This window comes from Stenella coeruleoalba (genome assembly GCF_951394435.1).
Source record: "Stenella coeruleoalba genome assembly, chromosome: 5".
NCBI classification, from domain to species: domain Eukaryota; kingdom Metazoa; phylum Chordata; class Mammalia; order Artiodactyla; family Delphinidae; genus Stenella; species Stenella coeruleoalba.
This window is the reverse complement of record NC_137150.1, coordinates 22,680,213-22,708,190: the sequence shown is the minus strand read 5'-3', so window position 1 is coordinate 22,708,190 and position 27,978 is coordinate 22,680,213. Positions and strand designations below refer to the sequence as shown.

The following is a 27,978-nucleotide window of genomic DNA, read 5'->3' as shown; positions in this document are numbered from 1 at the left end:
TTGAAAGAGGTTTGGATTATAATTGTTGTTTTTTTGTTTTTCCCACTAAACACCAGAGCTCATGAATGGTAGAAGTTACATCAGAATAACCAGAGCCTGAGTCTCAAAAATGGAACAAGGTAGGCAGCTGCTTCTCAAACTCTATAGTGGGGTTGCTGCTATTTTTCCTATCTTCCCTTTTCCCATTAAATATAATACCATGGATATTGTGGTATATGGATACCAAAGTGCAGTAAGGTATGATATTTTGGGGTAGAAAGAAATTATCTTCTCTGTGGGTGGGATGAATGTTTACAGCTATGGGAACCCAAATTCTAGAACGTGCCCCTCTATGGTTACAATCTAATATCTATCTTACTTTTATTTTGCTTCGTTGCCTTTGCTCTGTGTTTCATAAATAAGATTAAATAATTTATTTCTATTATATGTGTATGTAGTGTTGGGTCCAGAGGTTAGACTTTCAAAGTCACTATTTATACTCAGAATGAAGTTTCAGGCATCTGTCCCAAGTGTGGATGTGTGTGAAGAATGCAGGTGATCAGGCCAAACCCAAACAGCATAATAAAAAATGTCTACTCATTTGGGGCAGAGATTTGTAATACAACTCATGAAAGTGCTATAGTAATATTAAGACAAATGTCATATCCAGAAACAATTAGGCCCTATTTGGCTTGCTAACAGCTTTGCTGACACAGTTAATAACAGCATTTGTGAATATTAAGAAGAGTATCTGTCAATTTTATTCATGTCACCGATATTTAAGAAACCTGTGATTTATGAGGTCTGTGCTAATAAGTTCTAAAATATTGCAATCAATTTTATCAACTGAAAAACTAAATGGTAATTTGTATTCATAAATTTAAATATTTAAAATGAAAATTAAATCTGTAAAAATAATTTCACCTATTTGAAATGATTAAAATATTTCAATTTCATTGTTATAATTATGAGAATATGTTATTGTTAATTTAGTGTGAACCTAATATTATTAAATTTATTTTTAAATGTCATAAATTATAGTATCATATCTTGAATAATGTATTTTTTTTCTTGATATTTACTACCCAGAATACTCACGCCATCTGATAGGTTAAACTACTTTAAAGAAAGCTTTGTCAAATGCTGTTGTCAAGAATGTGACAGGATTGGGAATAGTAGGAATAAATTAACTTAGCAAGAGGAAGATATAAAAATGATATAGGAGTCAATAAGTTTTTCCATCTCTAGAAACACAGAGGTAGAAAGGAACACTTAGAGAAGGAATCCTCTGAATAGAGAATAAAACATAATATCCACGAATCCAAGTAAACCCCAAGGAAAGCTAGCCAGACGTTTACTTTTTCCTATTTTCAGATCTAAATCATACAACATGTGTATATTCACGTAGTTTCCACCACTAGAAATGACAGGATACAAATAGCACTTAAACTAGATGAGTATTAGGTAGGTGGGGGTGAGGCAGCTCAAGAGTGGATGTATCTTGAATATAATTTTGCAAGAAATGAGAAATATCAGCCATAAAAAGAGTCAAGATGTTGGCTCGAATCTTTCTGTAATGGTGATTTCATTTAAAAGTAAGATCTTCATTGAGCAAAAATTGAGGGCTGCGAGTTTGTGCCTTTCTCTGTGATGCCCTTTGCCAAGAAACTGCTAATTATTTATTGCAATTAATATTCTGACAGGAAGCATCAGGTCTCTGGAACAGAGAACTGATAACTTATTACTCACAGAGCATCTTGGTGTCAGTTCCCAGAGGCCAATCTTCTTGGATGTGAGAGCCTCATGTTACCCTGTATTGCAGTGCGGGTGCAACACAGGAGAGCAATGCTGAAATTATGAGATCGAAGATGGTATTGAGTTGGGTGGCACAGCTGCTCCTTCTGTTTGAGGTGGGAGGGGAAATGGAGGGAGGGAGAGGGAGAGAAGGAGCTCTAGCTTCACAATCCTGGAATGCAAGCAAATGCCTCTGGGGAAGATAAGTCTGGGGAAGATAAGTGATAGTGATATCACTTAACCTTTGCCCTTGGCTCATAAAGTCTAGACTACGTGCAGAAATGTGAAAATGTTCATGGATAATCTTAGCCCAGCAGATCCCTAGACCAAATCTAAGATGTGAAATTTCTTAGTTTCATCATTTCAGTTAAAACCACCTAAATCCCCACTGTTTAAGACCAACTTTCTTTACGAGATGCCCTTTGCTGATGCATGCACTCACCACCCATGCTAAGATTGTTCTCAAAAGTGACATAATAGTTTAGCTTATTAGATCTATTCTCCCAGTGGCAGAAGATTGCCACTGTGCTTATATTTAAATAGCTTTCTACTATCTGTGTCTACAACAATCTACCTAGAAGTCTGCTTTTCATCTCAATTGTCATCCTATTAAGGCTTCAACAGTATAGTGTTAGAACCCTTTACTTAAAAATGAGAATCCCCTACTTTTTATCTAGAGGAATAAAGGATAAATAAAATATAACAAATTAATAGATAAATGATTTATCCCACTTATTTAATAAATAATAATTGTTTATTAAAGTAAATACAATCCAACATTTCAGTTATTCAATTATTTTATCTTTATTTTTGAAAATATAATATTAAATGCTAATATAAAAATTACTTACATATATTCCTTTTCTTAATTTAGTACCTGTGTAGCCACATGGTAATGTTTCATCAAACTAAAAATGATTTATATTCCTTTTCTTTGGTTTTATCTTTAGCATACTATCATCTGAAATTAATACTCCTCTTAGCACTTTATTATATTATTTAAATGAAATAGAATTAACAGTGACTGCCTTTTTTATGAAATTGGTTTGGATGAATACCCAGATATCCTTTTCTCTCTATTCCATAGGTCATCCCCCTAAGCACACAGACATACTCTAATGTCCCCAAAGCTTAAAAAAAAATTTAAAAACAACAACTTTCCACCATTACTTCTTTTTCTCTATCATTTTTATTCATAAACGTATTGAAGATTTTTTCACATGTTATATTCATTTCTTCACTTCTCATTCACTTTTCACTTCACTCCATGCCTACCAATTTATGGAATATATTTTGTGTCGAGGTCACTAAGCATATTCTTGTGCTAAATCTTGTAGAAAGCCATAAGCATAATTTTAAAAGATATTTATTATGCATATCAGAAAATCCAACTGAATGGCTAAACAATATTTCTTATAGGCATCTTTATGGAAGGTGGAGGAAAAGACTCAAAATATTTGTATAAATTGCAAATTGAATTATGGTTACTTCAATGTAGACTATTAATCCTAATAATTAATACTTTCAATAGTGTTTCTAGAGGTTGAGATATGTGAGTTGGAACTCAGCGAATTGTTAAAGAAGGATTCAAGGTTTGTATTTTCCCTAAAGCAAAGCAGAGACCATCCATTTAATCAATAGGCACCACTGTACTTTTCTGTTTCACTCAAACATTCTTAACCATACTGACCTACTTTCTTAGGAAATTGACATTCATGTAACTAAGCCTTTGAGAGGAAACAGAAAAAGCAGATTCTACCCATGTGAGAACTTCGCGTGCTAATGGGTTGTTGAACTTAAGCTAGGTTGGGCGTAAGGGACATTCATCTTACTCAAAAAATGCATTTAGTGATTCTTTCTGGTTCACTTGGTCAGATCCTTTACTTTTATCTAAAGTTCAAGTAATTACATTTATCATTACTATGTACAGCACTAGATTATATAGTAGTTCTATAACAGAATACATAAACTATTCACATTAGTTATAGATTCCTTCTATACAGATGGCTTTCTCAAGTCATTTTTACTCAGATATGTAAATAGAGTATGTTGCCATATTGACCTTAAACTATACATAACTTAAAAAGTGGTATGTATTATTTTAAATTATTTCTGAAAAGATATTATTTTGAAAACAGAAAATTTAATCCCCTTTCAAATATCTAAAGTAGAAACTCTTTGTTATTTTGCTCTGATATGGATGGATATACTCTGAGATAGACAGGAAACTTGAAGATTAATTTTCACTAAAGAATCTCTTCTTGTTTTACTCTTAAGACTAACACATGTCTTAGAAGTATGGAAGAATATTTTTCTCTTTTCCTTTTTTTTTTTTTTTTTTGCGGTACACGGACCTCTCACTGTTGTGGCCTCTCCCGTTGCGGAGCAACAGGCTCCGGACGCGCAGGCTCAGTAGCCATGGCTCACGGGCCCAGCCGCTCCGCGGCATGTGGGATCTTCCCAGACCGGGGCACGAACCCATGTCCCCTGCATCGGCAGGCGGACTCTCAACCACTGCGCCACCAGGGAAGCCCTCTTTTCCTTTTGAGAGTAGAAGTCAGTGAATCCAGATCTCCTCATCCCATAGGAGTTTAGGTGTGTTTATTTATTCATTCAAAGATTAATTGAACATCTACTATGTTCTAGTAATCATCCAGGGAAAGAGATTCTAATAGTGAGCAAAATAGCAAAGTATCCTTGACTACATGAAGCTTACATACTCCTAGTGGAAGATAGATTAGGAAAAATAGAGAAATTGTTCATTGAAAAAAGTATTTATAATACCAAAGGAGTGCAAAAATCTTGATTCTTAAATATATCTGATTAATTGATTAATCATATAAAATATACTAGTATCATATACCAAATATAGTAATTTCAAAGCATGAATTTAAATAATTTTTGAAATGAAAATGCTCATAATATAATACTAAAAAATACAACTTTATATAGAGATTATACAAACACACACACAGAATTGATCCTCATTATTAGCAGATTCCTTATATGCTTATTTGCCTATTTGCTAAATTGTATTTGTAACTAAAATCAATACTTGAAGTGCTTTTTTGGTCATTCCCTGACATGTGTGAATGCAGAATGGTGAATAAATTTAACTTTTGACCTCAGTCAAAAGTTCCCAGTTAGGTTGGTCAAGGTGAATCAGTGACTTCTTGCTTTGGTTCTTATACTGTAAAAAAGCCCCTTTTGCTGTATATTAGGTGTCACATTTTTGTGCTTTTGATTGGTGATTTTGATGTTTAAAATAGCCCCCAAGCATAGTGCTGAAATGCTGTCTAGTGTTTCAAAGTGGGAGAAAACTATGATATCCCTTTTGGAGAAAATTTGTGTGTTAGATAAGCTTTGTTCCAGCATGAATTATAGTGCTACAGGTTGTGAGTTCAATTTAAGGAATCAACAAACTATATAAAATAAAGTGTTTTAAAACAGAAACATATGAAGGGAACCTTCAAGATGGAAGAGGAGTAAGATGTGGCAATCACCTTACTCCCCACAAATATATCAAAAATACATCTACATGTGGAACAACTCCTACAGAACACCTACTGAACGATGGCAGAAGACCTCAGACTTCCCCAAAGAAAAGAAAATCCCCATGTACTTGGGTAGGGCAAAGAAAAAAGAAAATAACAGAGACAAAAGAATAGAGACAGGACCTGCACCTCTAGGAGGGAGCTGTGAAGGAGGAAAAGTTTCCACACACTAGGAAGCCCCTTCACTGGCAGAGACTGGGGGTGGGCAGGGGGAAAGCTTAGGAGCCATGGAAGAGAGCATAACAACAGGGATGCAGAGGGCAAACCAGAGAGATTCCCACACAGAGGATCAGTACCGACCAGCACTCACCAGCCTGAGAGGCTTGTCTGCTCACCCGCTGGGGTGGGTGGGTGCTGGGAGCTGAGGCTCGGGCTTCGGAGGTCAGACACCAGGGAGAGGACTGGGGTTGGCTGCGTGAACACAGGCTGAGCTAGCCAGGAGGGAGTCCAGGAAAAAGTCTGGACCTGCCTAAGAGGCAAGAGACAATTGTTTAGGGGTGCGTGAGGAGAGGGGATTCAGAGCACCACCTAAGCGATATCCAGAGATGGGCGTGAGCCGCGGCTATCAGTGCCAACACCAGAGATGGGCATGAGATGTTAAGGCTGCTGCTGCTGCCACCAAGAAGCCTGTGTGCAAACACAGATCACTATCCACACCTCCCCTCCCGGGAGCCTGTGCAGCCCGCCACTGCGAGGGTCCCGTGATCCAGGGACAACTTCCCTGGGAAAACACACAGTGTTTTCATAGGCTGTTGCAAAGTCATGTTGGCCTCTGCTGCCTCAGGCTTGCCCCACATTCCAGTTACAACTACTGTACCCCTCCCTCCCCCCGCAGCATGAGTGAGCCAGAGCCCCCTAATCAGCCGGTGCTTTACGCCCTTCCTGGCTGGGCAGGAACAGAATCCTGAGGGCGACCTACATACACAGACGGGGCCAAAACCAAAGCTGAACCCCAGGAGCTGTGCAAACAAAGAAGAGAAAGGGAAATTTCTCCCTTCAGCCTCAGGAGCAGTGGATTAAATCCCCACAGTCAACTTGAGGTACCATGCATCTGTGGAATGCCTGAATAGACAATGAATCAACCCAAAATTGAGTTGGTGGGCTTTCGGAGCAACTGTAGAATTGGGATTTGCTGTCTGTGACTGACTTGTTTCTGATTTTTATGTTTATATTAATATAGCTTTTAGCACATGTTATCATTGGTGAATTTGTTTATTGGTTTCGTTGCTCTATTCTTTTTTTTATTTTAATAATTTTATTTCATTTATTTTTATTTTTATTTCTTTTTTTCTCCCTTTTCTTCTGAGCCATGTGGCTGACAGGGTCTTGGTGCTCTGGCCTGGTGTCAGGCATGAGCCTCTGAGGTGGGAGAGCTGAGTTCAAGACATTGGAACACCAGAGACCTCCCAGCCCCAAATAATATTAATCAGCGAGAGCTCTCCCAGAGATCTCTGTCTCAATGCTAAGACCCAGCTCCTCCACCCAATGGCAAGCAAGCTCCCGTGATGGATGCCCCATGCCAAACAACTAGCAAGACAAGAACACAACCCCACCTATTACCAGAGAGGCTGCCTAAGATCATAGTAAGTTCACAGACACACAACTGGACACAGCCCTGCCCACCAAAAAGACAAGATCCAGGCCCACCCACCAGAACACAGGCACCAGTCCCCTCCACCAGGAAACCTACACAACCCACTGAAATATCCTTACCCACTGGGGTCAGACAACCAAAACAATGGGAACTACGAACTTGCAGCCTGTGAAAAGGGGACCACAAACACAGTAAGTTAAGCAAAATGAGAAGACAGAGAAGTATGCAGCAGATGAAGAAGCAAGGTAAAAGCCCACCAGCCCAAAAAATGAAGAGGAAATAGGCAGTCTACCTGAAAAAAAATTCAGAGTAATGATAGTAAAGATGATCCAAAATCGTGGAAATAGAATGGAGGAAATACAAGAAACGTTTAACAAGGACTTAGAAGAACTAAAGAGCAATAAACAATGATGAACAAAACAATCAATGAAATGAAAAATTCTCTAGGAGGAATCAAGAGCAGAAGAACTGAGGCAGAAGAACGGATAAGTGATCTGGAAGATAAAATAGTAGAAGTAACTACCACAGAACAGAATAAAGAAAAAAGAATGAAAATATTGAGGCCAGTCTCAGAGAGCTCTGGGACTACATAAAATGTACCAACATTCAAATTATAGGGGTCCCAGAAGAAGAAGAGAAAAAGAAAGGATCTGAGAAAATCTTTGAAGCGATTACAGTTGAAAATTTCACTAACATGGGAAAGGAAATAGTCAATCACATCCAGGAAGCACAGAGAGTCCCATAAAGGATAAATCTAAGGAGAAACACACCATGACACATATTAATCAAACTATCAAAAATTAAGTACAAAGAAAAATAGTAAAAGCAACATGGGATAAGCAACAAGTAACATACAAAGAATTCTCCATAAGGTTAACAGCTGATCTTTCAGCAGAAACTCTGCAAGCCAGAAGGGAGTGGCAGGACATATTTAAAGTGATGAAAGGGAAAAAAAATACAGGCAAGATTAATCTACCCAGCAGGATCTCATTCAGATTCGACGGAGTGATTGAAAACTTTACAGACAAGCAAAAGCTAAGAGAGTTCAGCACCACAAAACCAGCTTTACAGAAAGTGCCAAAGGAACTTCTCTAGGCAGGAAACACAAGAGAAGGAAAAGATCTAAAAAAACAAACCCCAAACAATTAAGAAAATGGTAATAAGAGCATACATATTGATAACTACCTTAAATGTAAATGGTTTAAATGTTCCAACCAAAAGACATAGAGAGGCTGAATGAAAAAACATAGACCCATATATATGCTGTCTACAAGAGACCCACTTCAGACCTAGGGGCACATACAGACTGAAAGGGAGGGGATGGAAAAAGATATTCCATGAAAATTGAAATCAAAAGAAAGCTGGAGTAGCAATTCTCATAACAGACAAAATAGACTTTAATGTAAAGACTATTACAAGAGACAAAGAAGGACACTACATAATGATCAAGGGATCAATCAAAGAAGAAAATATAAAAATTGTAAATATTTATGCACCCAACATAGGAGCACCTCAATACATAAGGCAAGTGCTAACAGCCGTAAAAGGGGAAATTGACAGTAACACAATCATAGTAGGGAACTTTAACACCCCACTTTCACCAATGGACAGGTCATCCAAAATGAAAATAAATAAGGAAACACAAGCTTTAAATGACGCATTAAACAAGATGGACTTAATTGATGTTTATAGGTCATTCTATACAAAAACAACAGAATACACTTTCTTCTCAAGTGCTCATGGAACATTCTCCAGGATAGATCATACGTTGGGTCACAAGACAAACCTTGGTAAATGTAAGAAAATTAAAACCGTGTCAAGTATCTATTCTGACCATAATGCTATAAGACTAGATATCAGTTACAGGAAAAAAAAACAGTAAAAAATACAAACACATGGAGGCTAAACAGTACGTTACTAAATAACCAAGAGATCACTGAAGAAAATAAAGAGGAAATGAAAAAATATCTAGAAACAAATAACAATGAAAACACGACGACCCAAAACCTATGGGATGCAGCAAAAGCAGTTCTAAGAGGGAACTTTATAGCAATATGATCCCATCTCCAGAAACAAGAAACATCTCATATAAAGAACCTAATCTTACACCTAAAGCAATTAGAGAGAGAAGAACAAAAAAAAACCCCAAAGTTAGCAGATGGAAAGAAATCGTAAAAATCAGATCAGAAATCAATGAAAAAGAAATGAAGGAAACAATAACAAAAATCAATAAAACTAAAATCTGTTTCTTTGAGAAGATAAAGAAAATTGATAGACCACTAGCCAAACACATTAAGAAAAAAGGAAGAAGACTCAAATCAACAGAATTAGAAATGAAATAGGAGCAGTAGCAACTAACTCTGCAGAAATACAAAGGATCCTGAGAGATTACTACAAGCAACTCTATGCCAATAAAATGGACAACCGGGAAGACATGGACATATTCGTAGAAAAACACAACCTTCCAAGACTGAACCAGGAAGAAAGAGAAAATATAAACAGACGAATCACAGGCCCTGAAAGTGAAACTATGATTAAAAATCTTCCAAAAAACAAAAGCCCTGGACCAGATGGCTTCACAGGTGAATTCTATCTAACATTTAGAGAAGAGCTAACACCTATTCTTCTCAAACTCTTCCAAAATATAACAGAGGGAGGAATACTCCCAAACTCATTCTACAAGGCCACCATCACCCTGATACCAAAACCAGACAAAGATGTCACCAGAAAAGAAAACTACAGACCAGTATCACTGATGGACATAGATGCAAAAATCCTCAACAAAATACTAGGAAACAGAATCCAACAGCAGGGTCATTAAAAGGATCATACACCATGATCAAGTGGGGTTCCTCCCAGGAATGTAAGGATTCTTCCATATACGCAAATCGGTCAATGTGATACACCATATTAACAAACTGAAAGATAAAAACCATATGATCATCTCAATAGATGCAGAAAAAGCTTTCAACAAAATTCAACAATGATTTATGATAAAAATTCTCCAGAAAGTAGGCATAGAGGAAACTTACCTCAACATAATGAAGGCCATATATGACAAACCCACAGCCAACATCATTCTAAATTGTGAAAAACTGAAGCCATTTCCTCTAAAATCAGGAACAAGACAAGGATGCCCACTGTCACCATTATTATTCAACATAGTTTTGGAAGTTTTAGCCACAACATTCAGAGAAGAAAAAGAAATAAAAGAAATCCAAACCATTAAAGAAGAAATAAAGCTGTCACTGCAGATGATATGATCCTGTAAATAGAGAATCCTAAAGATGCTACCAGGAAAGTACTAGAGCTAATCAATGAATTTGGTAAAGTAGCAGGATACAAAATTAATGCACAGAAATTTCTTGCATTCCTATACACTAATGATAAAAATTCTGAAAGAAAAATAAACACTCCCATTTACCATTGCAACAAAAGAGTAAAATACCTAGGAATAAACCTACCTAAGGAGATAAAAGACCTGTATGCAGAAAACTATAAGACACTGATTAAAGAAATTAAAGATGATACAAACAGATGAAGAGATATACCATGTTCTTGGATTGGAAGAATAAACATTGTGAAAATGACTGTAATACCCAAGCTATCTACAGATTCAATGCAATACCTACCAAACTACCACTGACATTTTTCACAGAACTAGAACAAAATATTTTGCAATTTGTATGGAAACACAAAAGATCCTGAAACACCAAAGCAATCTTGAGAAAGAAAAACGGAGCTGGAGGAATTAGGCTCCCTGACTGCAGACTATACTACAAAGCTACACTACTTCAGACAGTATAGTCCTGGCACAAAAGCAGAAAGATAGATCAATGGAACAGGATAGAAAGCCCAGAGGTAAACCCAGTAACATATGATCACCTTATCTTTGATAAAGGAGGCAAGAATATGCAATGGAGGAAAGACAGCCTCTTCAATAAGTGGTGCTGGAAAACTGGACAGGTACATGTAAAACAATGAAATTAGAACACTTCCTAACACAATACACAAAAATAAACTCAAAATGATTAAAGACCTAAATATAAGTCCAGACACTATAAAACTCTGTACTATAAAATGTTAGCAAAACATTCTTTTACTTTGCCTTCTATTATTTTCTTCCTCTCTCTCCCTCTTTAAAAAGATCTGGCTTCAGTGGCTTGACATTAGTACTTAGGAATGTATGTCAAATAATTAAACCCAATAATGAATGTGTCATTGGTTTTATAGTCTTTCAATTAGTAAGAATAAACCTATCTCTAGCTACAAGGTATTAACTACACAGTACATGGAAATTATGTAGTAATTTACAAAATAATAGAAATCAGCACAATATCAGATGCCAGCAGTAGGATAGAGTACATTAGATTTTCAATAACAATTTAATTTATTGGGAATACAATGCTTGAAAAATGCAAGAAAAATAACTCACAATGTAAAATTAAAATTATTTTTAAAGTGGTTACTCTATCATGGAAGTTATAGTTTTTATACATCAAAAATAAATAAAATAGCCACCACCAGGATTAAAAATAACTTTACAGTAGGTCTATTAATTTTTTCGGCAAGGGAATACTTGTCAGTGAAGAAATCCACTGTGTAGACTGCTAAGGGGAAAACTATAGGAATTTTAATTGCAAAAAGGAAAGTAGTATTTATGGTGGTAATGCTGATTAAAAATGAAAAACTAGCACTCTTAATAGTATGAGAGGAATGTGTAGGTATATACCCAGTTGGATGAAAATATGTTCCATTGTTCATTGGTCGGGACAGGGTCTTCAATGCATTAGATCCTGTTCGCATCTGGTATCCCAGAATCACCAAAAGTTCATTGTCCTTTATTGGCTTCAGCTTTTTAAGCCAATTGTGATGAAACTACAGTCATTTCTGACATCTACTAGGCAAATGAGGTATAAGTGGAACATTTTTCTTTATACACACATGATTTTATTTCTGTCCACCTTTCCACAAGTCTTTCTACCAGTATTAGTAGCACAAGCACAGTGTATGTACTACAGAAAAAATTAGACTGATCAGGTCTAGAAATTAGAAACTGAGAAACTAAAATATTTTAAAAGAAGGGTTTGTGCAGATAGCCTGCACAAATTAGAAATAATTACAAAATATAAATTCCATTACTAGAAGATTTTTGTCTATTTTACTCTGACTACATAAACTCAAACATCTCTGTCAATTGATTATACATCCAAGTGAGACTACAGTAAATGGTGCTCTGTGGTTCTTCCAGGACTTGCAATTAGGATGGTCTTTAAATTGGCATGCTAATGAAAGGAGGGACTAGGTTGCATTTATTAATAAGCTCTCTGTTCTTGTTTAGAGTGTATGTTTGTTTAGCATGGCTTGTGGGAATGGCAATTGTGTGTTTTCTGTTGGAATGGAGGTGGATGGTAGGCATTACTGTAATCTCCAAAAGCCATGGTCTGAAAACCGGTGGTTATATTTTAACCATTTAGATTAACAAAGAATGTAGGTTCTCTGTGGACATTTTGTTTTCTCTAAATTCTGTATTGGATTACTGTTCAAGCATTTCTTTCTACTATCCAGAAAAAAATGGAAAGAGAAGAAAGTTGAATACCTGAGTTGTGTGTTTTATACTGAGGGAGGTTTGTAATGAGAACTTTTATACTGATTTATTGACAGGCAGTGTATGGCAAGTGTTTGAGGAAATAATCTTGTTAATGTCTTTAAGCTCCTTGCAAACAAAATATCTGAAACAAAAGGTTCCTTGGTCCAGACCAAGATCTAATCAGGGTGATGAAGAAGACTCTGGCCACAACAGACATGTGATCGTTTTATATTTATTTCACAATAATGTATTTTTATATACTTGTTAATTATTTGGGCTGCAGTCACTCAGGTCCAGGACAGCAGTAATTAATGTGGTGCTTCATATGCTAACTAAGTAGAGTTATTCTTATTCTTTCAAATCCCGTGCCCTTTTGGATAAATTTTAAGATCTCATTTACGTATGGAATAATAAGCAGCCCTAGGGGAAACTGAGAAAAGTTTATTACATAACTATCACCACAAATAAAAAAATAATTATGTTTTACTTTTTGTAATTTATTTAAAAATAACCATAGTTGTTTCGGCGGTTGTTTTAAAATTGTAAAATTTTGATGAAACATTGAATATGCTTTTTCAAACTAATATGCTGTACCCTGAACATCCCAATGCTCTACATCTCTCAGGCAGGTGCTAATCTCTAGGTTAGAATATCTCTATTACATATAATTTAACAATTCATTGAAGTAAAATACTTCCAATTCATTTTCACTTTATTTTGTATGCTCATAATAGCCATATTAGATGAAGGGAAACCAAATTTTTTGTGAGTAGTTTCTGTCTGCTCATCGTTTTCTGGGGCCTCTAGGCTGTGATATAAGGAAATATATTTTACTGACTCACTTACTGAGTCATTTGTTAACATGTATGTATTGAGAGTGTACTGTGTACAAGGCACTGTTTTAGGATGTGGGGATACAGTCAGTTCTATTTTGTTTATTTTGAAAATATGTACATTTAAGATAAATTTAAGATAAATTTATCTTAAATTTAAGATAATTTTTAAGATAATTTTTCATGAAAGGGTAAGCCAGGATATTTTGGAAAAGAGCTTTTTTTTAAAATAAATTTATTTATTTTATTTATTTATTTTTGTCTGCGTTGGGTCTTCATTGCTGCGCGTGGGCTTTCTCTAGTTGCGGCGAGCGGGGGCTACTCTGTGTTGCGGTGTGCTGGCTTCTCATTGCAGTGGCTTCTCTTGTTGCGGAGCGCGGGCTCTAGGCGTGCGGGCTTCAGTAGTTGTGGCACGTGGGCTTAGTTGCTCCACGGCATGTGGGATCTTCCCGGACCAGGGCTCAAACCCGTGTCCCCTGCTTGGCAAGTGGATTCTTAACCACTGTGCCAGTAGGGAAGCCCCTGAAAAAGAGCTTTTGGGTCAGAGAAATCCACCAGAGCAAAAGCCCTCCAGCAGAAGTTTTCCTACACAGTTCTATAGTCCATAAGTAAACCACTGTGGTTTGAAGGGGGTAAGTGAGGGCATATAAGGATTTATAGGGCCTTGTGGGCCATGGAAATGATTGTGGTTTTTATATTGAATAAAAGAGGAGCCAAGAAAGAATCTGATGAAAACAATGGCCTCATCTGATATTTCACAAGGTTCCATGGGCCTGTTGTGTTGAGAATGCATGCAGTGGGTGTGGGTGGGCACAGAGGACCAGTTGGGTGGCTATTGCAATCATCCCTGCTTGGATAAGTGTGGTGTCTATGGAGGTGAGAGAAGTCAACAGAATCTAGATATGATTTTGGTAGAAAAGAAGCAGGGTTTCCTGAAAAAGCACATTTAGGGTGTGAGAGAAGAACATTTGGACTAGAAGCAAATAGAAGATATGAAGTTATCATTAACTGAGAAGGCTGTGGTTGGAGTGAGTTTAGCAGGCAAGATGAAGTTTAGATTTAGACCTGTTAAGTTTGTGTTACATCTTGTCTTAACTTCTTGGCCAAAAGTTTGGGTGTTTAAGTTAAAGTGAAGAAATGGAAGCACCTCTGCTGAAAAAAAGTTCATTTCTTCTTTAATATGAGATCTTCATAGACGCAGAATCTCCAGGTTTACTTTAGGCATCTTTTTTAAGTGGAGATAGAATAATTGCTCATAAAGGGTATTCTAATTACTTACTGTAATAAAATAGTAAAAACAGGTATGAAGAAAAAGCATACCAAAAATTAGAAGAGGCATTCAATATTTTCTTAGAATGAATACAAGTATTTAATGTTGGTAAGTTGTAAGTTATGAGTACACTAGTCCAGATGTAAGTGGAAATTTTGGTTTGAAATCTGGCTTCCCATAAGCAAAAGTCACTCAGGCTGACTGAATATTTGACTCAAATCTCTGTGGTTCAATTTAACTAATTGATGAGGGATTAAAGAAGTTTAAATAATTAATTTTCCTATGGTTTCACATGAAATGGCATGGAATTACTATTGTCTAACTTTTTATAGGCTCTATTTCAATTATTTAAAAATTAAAGATATTCAATTGCAGATACACTATACCACTGTAAATAACATCATATGAAAATGCCGTTTAAAATTGTGAAAAATAAACATCAATTATTATTATTGCTATTTCCAAATTCAAAACCTGAAATCTGCATTTGTTTGATTCTCTTATCTACCAAGATATAATACCTCAACTTTGAATCAAATTGTTAATTTTCTCACTGTTTTAAAATTAAACTAAGAGGAAGAAGAAAATAATCATCTGTTTAATCATATTATATGTGCTTTTTACTTTTCTGTTAAAAAGACATATTTGTATGTTCAGGCACCAAATGAAACATAATTAGAAATATGTTTTTTATAGATACTTTAATATTAAAGATTAAGTTCATACACATAATTATTTGTAAACATTTTCTTTATATATCTAATGATCTAGATTCCAGCAGCATAAGTTGTGTTCTCATAATAGAAAATAAACTGTTTTAGATTTTAAAAAGTATTTAGTTTTTCCCTGTATTTTTCTTTTAATAATTTGATTTTAGGTATTATGTAAGATAAGGGATGAGAATTCTATAAATATATCATATGTCAAGCTATTTTAAGAGCCTTCTGGGATTCAGGGCGAAAGAACTGTCTTTATGTCAATCACAGAATAACTGAAGAGATAAGGATTTTTCTGTTTTGGACTTTTTTTTTAAAGCATATGTTCAAATTCTAGCTATAAATGTAAGATTTATTCAATCCTTTTTTGGTCCAAATGTCCCAGAGTTTACTGTGATATATATAGTATTGGCTTTATAATATTCCTTAAACATTACAGTTGTATTTCTCCTCTGGAATTTTTTGTTGCCATTCTTTCTATTTTCTCATTTTCTTTAGTTGTTTATTTATTTTTTAGGAATGTAGTATCAATGAGTCTGTACAATATATGATGCACAATTTGCCAACTAACTATACTGATTAACAAAATCAAAATAAAATGAAACTCTGGAGGCTGGTGAACTATTAATGCTTACAGAAAACTTTATCATTAGCTTAGGATATAGGCCAAGTTCTTCTGAAATATTATGTATATTCTATACTTGCCATATTGAAACTAAATTGGAAACAATACACTACCTCCTTTTTTTAAAGAGTGGCTTCCCTTAATATAAGGAGAAGTTTAATCTTGAGAGGCTGATTGCAAAACTAAGCTATATTTTAAGAAGTCAAAGTAGCTAAATTATTACAGACTCTGGAAAATTGCTTCTTTATTATCTCAAGCTTTAAAAAATCAATTTTGTTTGATTATTATCATAGATGTTAGTGATTTGGGATATTATATTGTGCCAAACATAAGCTCTATGTCTTATTTCAATTTTATGTAATTAAAGGAAGGAAATGAGATTGAATTTTTTTAACAGCATGTTTTATTTAAAAGGCAATAGAAGGGCTTCCCTGGTGGTGCAGTTGTTGAGAGTCCGCCTGCCGATGCAGGGGGACACGGGTTTGTGTCCTGGTCCGGGAGGATCCCACATGCTGCAGAGCGGCTAGGCCCATGAGCCATGGCCGCTGAGCTTGCGCGTCCGGAGCCTGTGCTCCGCAACGGGAGAGGCCACAACAGTGAGAGGCCCACGTACCGCAAAAAAAAAGAAAATAAATATAAGGCAATAGGGACTGAATTGCCTGGAGTATCCACTTTACTATTTTAATCTGCCTAATCGGGGCATATTTTTATTTAAAAAAATGATATTGTATCAAAGGATCCTGGGATATCTGCAGGGCATGTAAATAAAAGTGTAAAGGTGCAAAATATTTATAGAGCAAAGAGATAAAAGGTAAGCATCTATTAAATGGCTACATAAAGGACCCATATTTATTAATGTTATGATGATAAATCTGTGTATCAAGTTTGGTATTGTAAAAATACTTGAATTAGTCATCAGAAGACTTAGGTAGCTGACCCTGATCTGCCCCATTGTGAGGCTCAGTTAACAGCAAAGGTTTATGTGGTATAGAGAAATGAACGTAGATTTTGGAGCCATTTGGAGCAGAATTTGAAATCTGTTCTACCACTGGCTGCCTAACGTTGGCCAAGTTGCATAAACTTTATGAACTTCAGTGTGGAGATAATGATATGTACATTAAAGATTTCATAATTGTTAGGAATCTTTAATTGACAAGTGATAAAATACTCAATGTATAAACTACATTAATTTAAAAAAAGGCAGGAAGAAAGGAGGAAAGAAAGGGAAGAAAAAAAAAGGAAAGGAAGGAAGGAAGAATAGAAGGCCAATTTACTGGTTTATGGAACTGGTAATGAATGTGTGTGCTTGCTTTCCAAGCATGATTTGATCCAGTAGATTCAAATAATATTAAACTTAGGCTCTATTTATCTACACTTCTTGACTTTGTTCAACTTTATCTTCTTCTAAATAAGTCCATAATGTGTTTTTCTCCACTTTAAAGGCACTTAGGTTTTGACTAAATCAGAGTTTGATCTTAGGAGTGCTCAGTAGGCTAATGGCACTATTTTTGTGGGTCTTATTGAAGTAGAGGAGACACTATGGACTTAAAATTATAGTTTATTCCTGGTTTTAAAATGATGCTTTTCTGTGAAAATTGATGCCACTAATGTTATGGTTCTTTTATATTTTGCTTTATTAATCTACATGTATTCCAGTTCTAAGTTTTTACCATTAAAAACTCAATCAAGAGAAATATATATTATTCTATGTAAGACTCATGTAAGGATACTATAGAAACTAAAAATGGTACTAAGTAAGCATTTATTTAAAGGGAAAGGGTTTTGATAACTTCAGGAGTAAATTAAACTTCTAAAATTCTTTAAGTTATAATGAATACTTAGGTATATCTATTTTAAACTAAATTTAGTGCATTCATGAAAATGCTTAGTAATGTCTTTTCCGGTGTGAGACCTATAGTGCTGGTCAGCAAATGGTAGTTATTAGTCAGCAAAGCAATACCAGAACTCCTGTGATGGTCATTTCAGTTTCTTACCTCTTTTCATTGCAAATTTAATTGCCCACATAAAGCTAAATGCTTTGAAATAATCTGAAAACCTTATCAAATAGTTTTATTAAAGAATCAAATATAAACTAGCAACTTTATGGAAGGTTGGAAATAGTTTTGCGTGGAAATCAACTTTAGTAATTTTTTTTTTTTTTTTTTTTTGCGGTGTGTGGGACTCTCACTGTTGTGGCCTCTCCCGTTGCGGAGCACAGGCTCCGGACGCGCAGGCTCAGCGGCCATGGCTAACGGGCCCAGCCGCTCCGCGGCATGTGGGATCTTCCCGGACCTGGGCACGAACCCGTGTCCCCTGGATCAGCAGGCGGACTCCCAACCACTGCGCCACCAGGGAAGCCCAACTTTAGTAATCTTTTAAAAGACGAAAATCATATTTTAGATTATCAATATAGAGATAAAAGCAATAAAGCCAAGTTTTATTTATTGCAGGGACTTATAAGATCCATTGTATTTATGTGAAAATGTATGTATATGTGAACAAGCAATTAATTTTGAAGCAGTGATGCAATGCACAAACTATGAGCTCGTGAATGGATGTTTATTTGCCTACTAGAAAACAATATAATATGTGAAAAATCAATAGAAGATGAACATTTATCAAGTGGATCTCTTTATATGGTGGAATGAGTGGGGATGATTGATTTTTCTTTTACATTTCCTCCTTGTACTACATATTTCTTCAACATTCACAAGGCGTTAAAAATAGAATGCATTCTAAATAAGGTGTATTTGATGTCTGTTTTCAGATATTGATTTCCAATATTTAGTACTTTTCTATGATAATATTCTTCCCAGAAAAAATGCAGAAAGAAGCAAAATTCATGTAATGTATATAAAACATTTATGTTCTTCATACCACTTAGAAAGATAAAAATATTGGATTATCCAACCCAGTGCATATCCTTGAGATAGTTTACAGTTAAAACAGATTCCTTCCCTTTAGGTAGCCAGTGTGTGCATTTTCTTCACCAAGAGGAACATTTTACAGGACCATTATTGGAATGTTATAATCAATTTAAATAAACAAATAACATTTTAAAAATATACTGGAAGTATTTGGTAACAAGCTCAGAAGAAGTAAGAAAATGCCTTATAAAAAAGTAGAATTTTGCCAGGAGCAAACAGAAATGATGTTAAATTATAAAATCTACGCAACAGAAAACTCACAAGTCAGACATTTCTAAGTATAAATAGTGTCTATAATTATGGACGAAAGGATCGGTGCAAGCAAGTTGTTGCATAGACAGCTGCAGTTAGTGATTAAAACCTTGTGTCTTGTATACGTCTAGGCATTGATACAATACACGAACATAAATGACTGACTGAGTATTCACACTGTTTCCTTCAGTATTCCAGTCACATATTTGTGTTGCCTGAGGCCACTTTTAAAGAAATGTGTGAAATTCAAACTTTATTCACAAGAACTCTAAAAAGTGAATTCCTGTATTTACTAGATAAGCCTGTGAGCCTTTTAGGGTCTGGAGCACTTTGCAAGAGATTTTCTGAGCAATCAGAAGTCCCTGTCAATGTGGATTTCCTTTGCACTAGAATAAGGACAGAGAAAACTTGGAGTGTTAATCATTTAATAAAAAGTGACATTGATTTTTGTGGGTAGAGGCAGTAACCTATTTATTTTGTGTGCTAAATTTCTAGCATATTATCTGTTTTGTAGAAGGTGGTCACATAAGGGGGCATGGAAATGATGACACTGAATTGTGAAAATAATATTGTAACTCCTATTGTAAAAGGAAGCAGGAAGTAATACATTTATCATGGTTGTAGATCAAGTGTTTCTGGTGGTTATTGCATTTGAGTTTTGACAACTAGCACTATTAGGTCAAAGGACTGAAACTGGATGAATAGTTAGAGTCATCTTCTTCTTAAGTAAATTGATTACCCTATTTTGGTGTGTCTTTGACTGTCATTTTATGTTGCATGGACAGGCTCTGAATTTATGTTTGTTCAAAATAAAATAATGCAGAAATTAATGATGCATGAATGAATTCTTGTCATTGTTGCCAGCGTTCTCTCTCTCTCTCTCATTCTTACTCTTGCTCACTAGTCTAAGGCTTTACATTAAAAACAAAATTTCAATTCTTAGAATACAAATTTCAGAAGCCTACTTAAAGGTACTTTCCAAGATCCCGAAGGGAAAATTAAGGTTTTGGTGTGGCAGCGTTTTTTGCTACCTGGGAGTGCATCATTTTCTCTCTTTAGTGGGAGTCACTGCCTCCATCTTGCCACCTACTCTAGGCTCTAGACTACAGGTGAACTTGTACCACTGATGCAGATGATTAGTCATTAGATGGAGCAGTGCAGATGAAGCTGATCTTATACCCCAGGTATAAGAATTTGGCTGCTGCCTCCTTCACTTTTAGTTCTGGTAAGTGACTTCTTCCATGTTTTCCAGAGTCTGCAACCAAGTTTTACAGCCTCAGTAGCCCCTATCTTCTCTTCAGTGTTCCACCTCCTCCACACCTGATGGCTTGAGATAAATTCTGTTCCTCACTAGATTTCACAAGTTTCTGTGATGTCTTCTGAAGTCCTGGGCTGGGTTGCTGGTCCTAAATCATGTGTCTTATCTTCTTTTCAAAACCAAGCAACTCACAGTTCATCACCTAAAACCCAGTATTACTGACCCATGACTCTTCCCAGTGCACACAATTTCCCAGCAGGTTGAGTTCAGTCTTATTACTGCAGTGCTTCTCAAACATTAGCACACATCAGATCCACCAGGAGAGCTTGTTAAAACACAGATTGCTGGGCCCTACCTCCAGAATTTCTGATTTGGTATGTCTGGCCAAGGCTTGAGAATTTTCATTTCAACAAGTTACCAGGTGATGCTGATGCTGCTTGTCCAGTTTGAGAATCACTGCTCTATTCTGATTCGTTGGCTGGTGGGCAAGTGGCTCTGTCAGATCAATTGTGCTTTCCTATCTCTTCCTAGATCTCTGATGGGTAAAAATATCTCCATGTTACTCTAATAACAATATCCAGCAGCTACTGAGCTCTTATTCTGTGCCAAGTGGCACAGGGATTTCATATGATTTATTTTAATCCATAAACAAATCTAAAAGATAATTCTTACTTTACGTATGAAGAATGTGAGTCACAGAGATGTCCAGAAACTTCACCATGGTTACATAAACTGTAAGTGGGAGAACTGAGATTCAAAATCAGGCTGTCCAATTAAAACCCTCATGTTCTAGAAAAGTTCATGTTATCTTTATGTATCTATAAATGCCATTAGAAATTTTCTTTAAACCAAAGATTCTGACAGAAATCAGTTTTTTATCTTAAGAAGTGGTGGTTGTTATAATTATATATTTGTTATGCTGCAAAATCAAGTTTCCAAGGAGAGTAATTAATTCATATGACTGATAAACAAGATATAAAGACTTTAAAATCAACATCACAAAGACAGAATAGTTAGAAAACTGGCTCTGTGTCGCAAGCACTTAAGAAATAACTTTATCAATACGTATCATGCCAATAAGGGACTATATATCTATAGAGACAACAGTGTATAGTATAAAGTATGCTCATATTAGGGATTAGTTGATAAATGAGTATCTCCTGATACCTTCAGTTAAATATACTTACATATTAAAATAGTTACAACCTAGAATAGGGTTAGATTTGTCAGGAAGACTATTTCTTTTATGTTAGTCAAAGTTGAATGAAAAATTGCATTGTTCCAGTCTGTTTGCCCACCAGTCTGTTGATTACTTTTCATTAGCCTAATATGGTATAGGAAGTTATACATTCTTACAGTTTTAGAATTTGTTTTTGCTGTAATTCAAAAGCAATATATTGCTTCCAAGATGCTCAAGACAAGTATCAGCAACATTTGTCGAACCCTATTTGAGGTCATAAAGACACCCTTCTTTCTACTCCAGTGAAGGCAAGTCAGGACTGAGGAGCACAGAGTAAACCAGAGAGACACCCTTAAAAGTTCTATGGTTAATTTCAACATGTGCTTTGAACACCTTGGAAAGTACGAAAACTTTAGCTACGACCCATTTTGTGTTTAACATCCTTGACAATTATACAATTACTAAGTACACAAAATAGCATAACTGATGTTCCCATTAAGCACTTTCTTTTCCAGCTTGATTCTGTTTTATTGCTACAGATATACAGTTCGAAAAGGATCAATAGGCATGTAAATTGTGATGGTATTAATGTTAGCTAAAGGTTTCTTAAAAGTCTTTGGCTGAATAACATTTAGCTATAATATATTAGAAAACTCTTCTGGATAAATATCAAATTTAATTGAATACTACACATTGGATGAGCTGACAGTTCTAAATAACTCAGGAGTTGGGTAATTGAGGCCTTGTTTTTGTTAAAGTTAAGCATACTTCACAACTGTTTTTAATTGAGATCTCAAGATAGTCTGGACTCATTGGGATAGTAATATATAAAGGAAATGGACTTGGAGGAATCAATTGTTTAGTCAGAGAAACTAAATGAACTATTAAAGCTCAAGTTAGACAGAATTTCATTTTTTTACATGCAGCTGTCCAGTTTTCCCAGCACCACTTATTGAAGAGACTGCCTTGCCTCCATTGTATATTCTTGCCTCCTTTATCAAAGATAAGGTGACCATATGTGCGTGGGTTTATCGTTGGGCTTTCTATCCTGTTCCATTGATCTGTTTCTGCTTCTGTGTCACAAACATACTGTCTTGTTTACTGTTTACTATACTTGTTTACAGTATAGTCTGAAGTCAGGGAGCCTGATTCCTCCAGCTCCAATTTTCTTTCACAAGATTGCTTTGGCTACTTGGGGTCTTTTGTGTTTCCATACAAATTGTGAAATATTTTCTTCTAGTTCTGTGAAAAATGCCAGTGGTAGTTTGATAGGGATTGCATTGAATCTGTAGATTGCTTTAGGTAGTAGAGTCATTTTAACAATGTTGATTCTTCCAATCAAGAACATGGTATATCTCTCCATCTGTTTGTATCATCTGTAATTTCTTTCAGCAGTGTCTTATAGTTTTCTGCATACAGGTCTTTTGTCTCCTTAGGTAGGTTTATTCCTAGGTATTTTATTCTTTTTGTTGCAATGGTAAATGGGAGTGTTTCCTTTATTTTTCTTTCAGATTTTTTATCATTAGTGTATAGGAATGCAAGAGATTTCTGTGCATTAGTTTTGTATCCTGCTACTTTACCAAATTCATTGATTAGCTCTAATAGTTTTCTGGTAGCATCTTTAGGATTCTCTATGTATAGGATCATGTCATCTGCCAACAGTGACAGGTTTACTTCTTCTTTTCCATTTTGGATTCCCTTTATTTCTTTTTCTTCCTTGATTTTTGTGGCTATAACTTCCAAACCTATGTTGAATAATAGCGATGACAGTGGGCATCCTTGTCTTGTTCCTGATTGTAGAGAAAATGTTTTCAGTTTTTCAGTTTTTCATTGAGAACGATGTTGGTTCTGCGTTTGTCATGTATGGCCTTTATTATGTTGAGGTAAATTCCCTCTATGCCTACTTTCTGGAGACTTTTTATCATAACTGGGTGTTGAATTTTGTTGAAAGCTTTTTCTGCATCTATGGAGCTGATCACATAGTTTTTATCCTTCAACTTGTTAATATGGTGTATCACATTGATTGATTTGCATATATTGAAGATCCTTGCATTCCTGGGATACACCCCGCTTGGTCATGGTGTATCATCCTTTTAATGTGCTCTTGGATTGTGTTGGCTAGTATTTTGTCGAGGCTTTTTGCATCTATGTTCATCAGTGATATTGGTCTGTAGTTTTCTTTTTTTGAGACATCTTTGTCTGGTTTTGGTATCAGGGTGATGGTGGCCTTATAGAATAAGTTTGGAAGTGTTCCTCCCTCTGCTATAGGTTGGAAGATTTTGAGAAGGATAGGAGTTAGCTCTTCTCTAAATGTTGGATAGAATTCGTCTGTGAAGCCAACTGGTCCTGGGCTTTTGTTTGTTGGAAGATTTTTAATCACAGTCTCAATTTCAGGGCTTGTGTTTGGTCTGTTTATATTTTCTATTTCTTCCTGGTTCAGTCACGGAAGGTTGTGCTTTTCTATGAATTTGTCCATTTCTTCCAGGTTGTCCATTTTTTTAGCATACAGTTACTTGTAGTATCCCTCATGATTCTTTGTATTTCTGCAGTGTCATTTATTTCTCCTTTTTCATTTCTAATCCTGTTGATTTGAGTTTTCTTCATTTTATTTTGATCAGTCTGGCTAGGGGTTTATAATTTTGTTTAGCTTTTCAAAGACCCAGCTTTTGTTTTATTGAACTTTGCTATTGTTTCTTTCATTTCTTTTTCATTGATATCTGATCTCATCTTTATGATTTCTTTCCTTCTGCTAACTTTGGGGTTTTTCTGTTTTGGTTGCTCTAATTGCCTTAGGTGTAAGGTTAGGTTGTTTACTTGATAATTTTCTTATTTACTGAGGTAGGATTGTATTGTTATAAACTACCCTCTTAGAACTGCTTTTGCTGCATCCCATATGTTTTTGGTCATCGTGTTTTCATTGTCATTTGTTTCTATGTAATTTTTTATTTCTTAAGTGATCTCTTGGTCATTTAGTAGTGTATTGTTTAGCCTCCATGTGTTTGTATTCTTTACAGTGTTTTTCCTGTAATTGATATCTAGTCTCATAGTGTTGTGGTAAGAAAAGATACTTGGTATGATTTCAATTTTCTTAAATTTATCAAGGCTTGATTTGTGACTCAAGGTATGATTTATCCTGGAGAATGTTCCATAAGCACTTGAGAAGAAAGTGTATTCTGTTGTTTTGGATAGAATGTCCTATAAATACAAATTAAGTCTATCTTGTTTAATCTATCATTTAAAGCTTGTGTTTCCTTATTTATTTTCATTTTGGATGACCTGTCCATTGGTGAAAGTGAGGTGTTTAAGTCCCCTACTATGATTGTGTTACTGTCGATTTCCCCTTTTATGGCTGTTAGCATTTGCCTTATGTATTGAGGTGCTCCAATGTTGGGTGCATAAATATTTACAATTGTTATATATTCTTCTTGGATTGATCCCTTGATCATTATGTAGGGTCCTTCTTTGTCTCTTGTAATAGTCTTTATTTTAAAGTCTATTTTGTCTGATATGAGAATTGCTACTCCAGCTTTCTTTTGATTTCCATTTTCATGGAATATCTTTTTCCATCCCCTCCGTTTCAGTCTGTATGTGTCCCTAGGTCTGAAGTGGGTCTCTTGTAGACAGCATATATACGGGTTTTGTTTTTGTATCCATTCAGCCAGTCTGTGTCTTTTGGTTGGAGCATTTAATCCATTCATATTTAAGGTAATTATTGATATGTATGTTCCTATTGCCATTTTCTTATTGTTTTGCAGGTTTTTTTGTAGGTTTTCCTTCTCTTGTGTTTCCTGCCTAGAGAAGTTCCTTTAGTATTTGTTTTAAAGCTGGTTTGGTGGTGCTGAATTCTCTTAGTTTTTGCTTGTCTGTAAAGGTTTTAATTTCTCCGTTGAATTTGAATGAGATCCTTGCTGGGTAGAGTAATCTTGTTTGTAGTTTTTTCCCTTTCATCACTTTAAATATGTCCTGCCACTCCTTTCTGGTTGGCAGAGTTTCTGCTGAAAGATCAGCTGTTAACCTTATGGAGATTCCTTTGTATGTTAATTGTTGCTTTTCCCCTGCTGCTTTTAATATTTTTCTTTGTACTTAATTTTTGATAGTTTGATTAATATGTGTCTTGGCATGTTTCTCCTTGGTTTTATCCTGTAAGGTACTCTCTGTGCTTCCTGGATGTAGTTGACTGATTCCTTTCCATTTTAGGGAAGTTTTCAACTATAATCTCTTCAAATATTTTCTCAGACCCTTTTTTTTTTTCTCTTCTTCCTCTGGGACCCCTATAATTTGAATGTTGGTGTGTTTAAAGTTGTCCTAGAGGTCTCTGAGACTGTCCTCTATTCTTTTTTCTTTATTCTGTTCTGCGGTAGTTTTTTCCACTATTTTATCTTCCAGGTCACTTATCTGGTCTTCTGCCTCAGTTATTCTGCTATTGATTCCTTCTAGAGAATCTTAAATTTCATTGATTATGTTATTCATCATTGTTTATTACTCTTTAGTTCTTCTAGATCCTTGTTAAATGTTTCTTGTATTTTCTGCATTCTATATCCAAGATTTCGGATTATCTTTACTATCATTAATCTGAATTCCTTATCAGGTAGACTGTGTATTTCCTCTTATTTGTTTCTTCTGGTGGGTTTTTACCTGGATTCTTCATCTGCTTCATATTTCTCTGTGTTCTCATTTTGCTTAACTTACTGGGTTTGGGGGTCTTCTTTCTGCAGGCTCCCAGTTCGTGGTTCCTGTTGTTTTTGGTGTCTGCCCCCAGTGGGTAAGGTTGGTTCAGTGGTTTGTGTAGGCTTCATGGTGGTGGGGACTGGTGCCTGTGTTCTGATGGGTGGGCCTGGATCTTGTCTTTCTTGTGGGCAGGGCTGTGTCCGGTGGTGTGTTTTGGGGTGTCTGTGAACTTACTATGATTTTAGGCAGCCTCTGTGCTAATGGCTGTTGTTGTGTTCCTGTCTTGCTAGTTGGTTGGCATGGGGCGTCCAGCACTGGAGTTTGCTGCCCATTGGGTGGAACTGGGTCTTAGGGTTGAGACAGAGATCTCTGGGAGAGCTGATTGATATTATGTATGGCTGGGAGGTCTCTGTTGGTTCAATATACTGAACTTGGCTCTCTCACCTCAGAGGCTCAGGCCTGACACCAGGCCAGAGCACCAAGTCCTTGTCAGCCGCATGGCTCAGAAGAAAAGGGAGAAAAAAGAAAGAAAATAATAATAATAAAAATAAAATAATATATATATATATATATATTTTTTTTTTGGCGGTACTTGAGCCTCTGACTGTTGTGGCCTCTCCCGCTGCAGAGCACAGATTAGGGGGCCTCACTCATGCCGGGGGGAGGGAGTGGTACGGTAGTTATAACTGGAATGCAGTGTGAGCCTGCTGCAGAATCCTACATGACTTTGCAACAGCCTGAGGCATACCTTCTGTTCTCCTGGGTAATTTTTTTTTTTTAACATCTTTATTGGAGTATAATTGCTTTACAATGGTGTGTTAGTTTCTGCTTTATAACAAAGTGAATCAGTTATACATATACATATGTTCCCATATCTCTTCCCTCTTGCATCTCCCTCCATCCCACCCTCCCTATCCTACCCCTCTAGGTGGTCACAAAGCACCAAGCTGATCTCCCTGTGCCATGTGGCTGCTTCCCACTAGCTATCTACCTTACGTTTGGTAGTGTATATATGTGATGCCACTCTCTCACTTTGTCACAGCTTACCCTTCCCCCTCCCCATATCCTCAAGTCCATTCTCTAGTAGGTTTGTGTCTTTATTCCCGACTTACACCTAGGTTCTTCATGACTTTTTTTTTTTTCACTTAGATTCCATATATGTGTGTTAGCATACAGTATTTGTTTTTCTCTTTCTGACTTACTTCACTCTGTATGACCGACTCTAGGTCCATCCACCTCACTACAAATAACTCAATTTGGTTTCTTTTTATGGCTGAGTAATATTGCATTGTATATATGTGCCACATCTTATTTATCCATTCATCCGATGATGGACACTTAGGTTGCTTCTATCTCCTGACTATTGTAAATAGAACTGCAATGAACATTTTGGTACATGACTCTTTTTGAATTATCGTTTTCTCAGGGTATATGCCCAGTAGTGGGATTGCTGGATCGTATGGTAGTTCTATTTGTAGTTTTTTAAGGAACCTCCATACTGTTTTCCATAGTGGCTGTGTCAATTTACATTCCCACCAGCAGTGCAAGAGTTTTCCCTTTTCTCCACACCCTCTCCAGCACTTATTGTTTCTAGATTTTTTGATGATGGTCATTCTGACTGGTGTGAGATGATATCTCATTGTAGTTTTGCTTTGCATTTCTCTAATGATTAATGATGTTGAGCATTCTTTCATGTGTTTGTTGGCAATCTGTATATCTTCTGTGGAGAAATGTCTAT

General features: G+C 36.0%; 1 protein-coding gene across 1 annotated transcript in view; it reads left to right on the top strand.

The window, feature by feature from the left end:
* The window catches only part of LOC307187293 (beta-adducin-like), a 396,022-nt gene that overhangs the window by 275,326 nt on the left and 92,718 nt on the right, over positions 1 to 27,978 (top strand). The window contains exon 5 of the mRNA XM_079923146.1: positions 57 to 119. The gene's annotated coding sequence lies outside the window, so the exon portion shown is untranslated. The remainder of the gene's footprint in view (positions 1 to 56; positions 120 to 27,978) is intronic.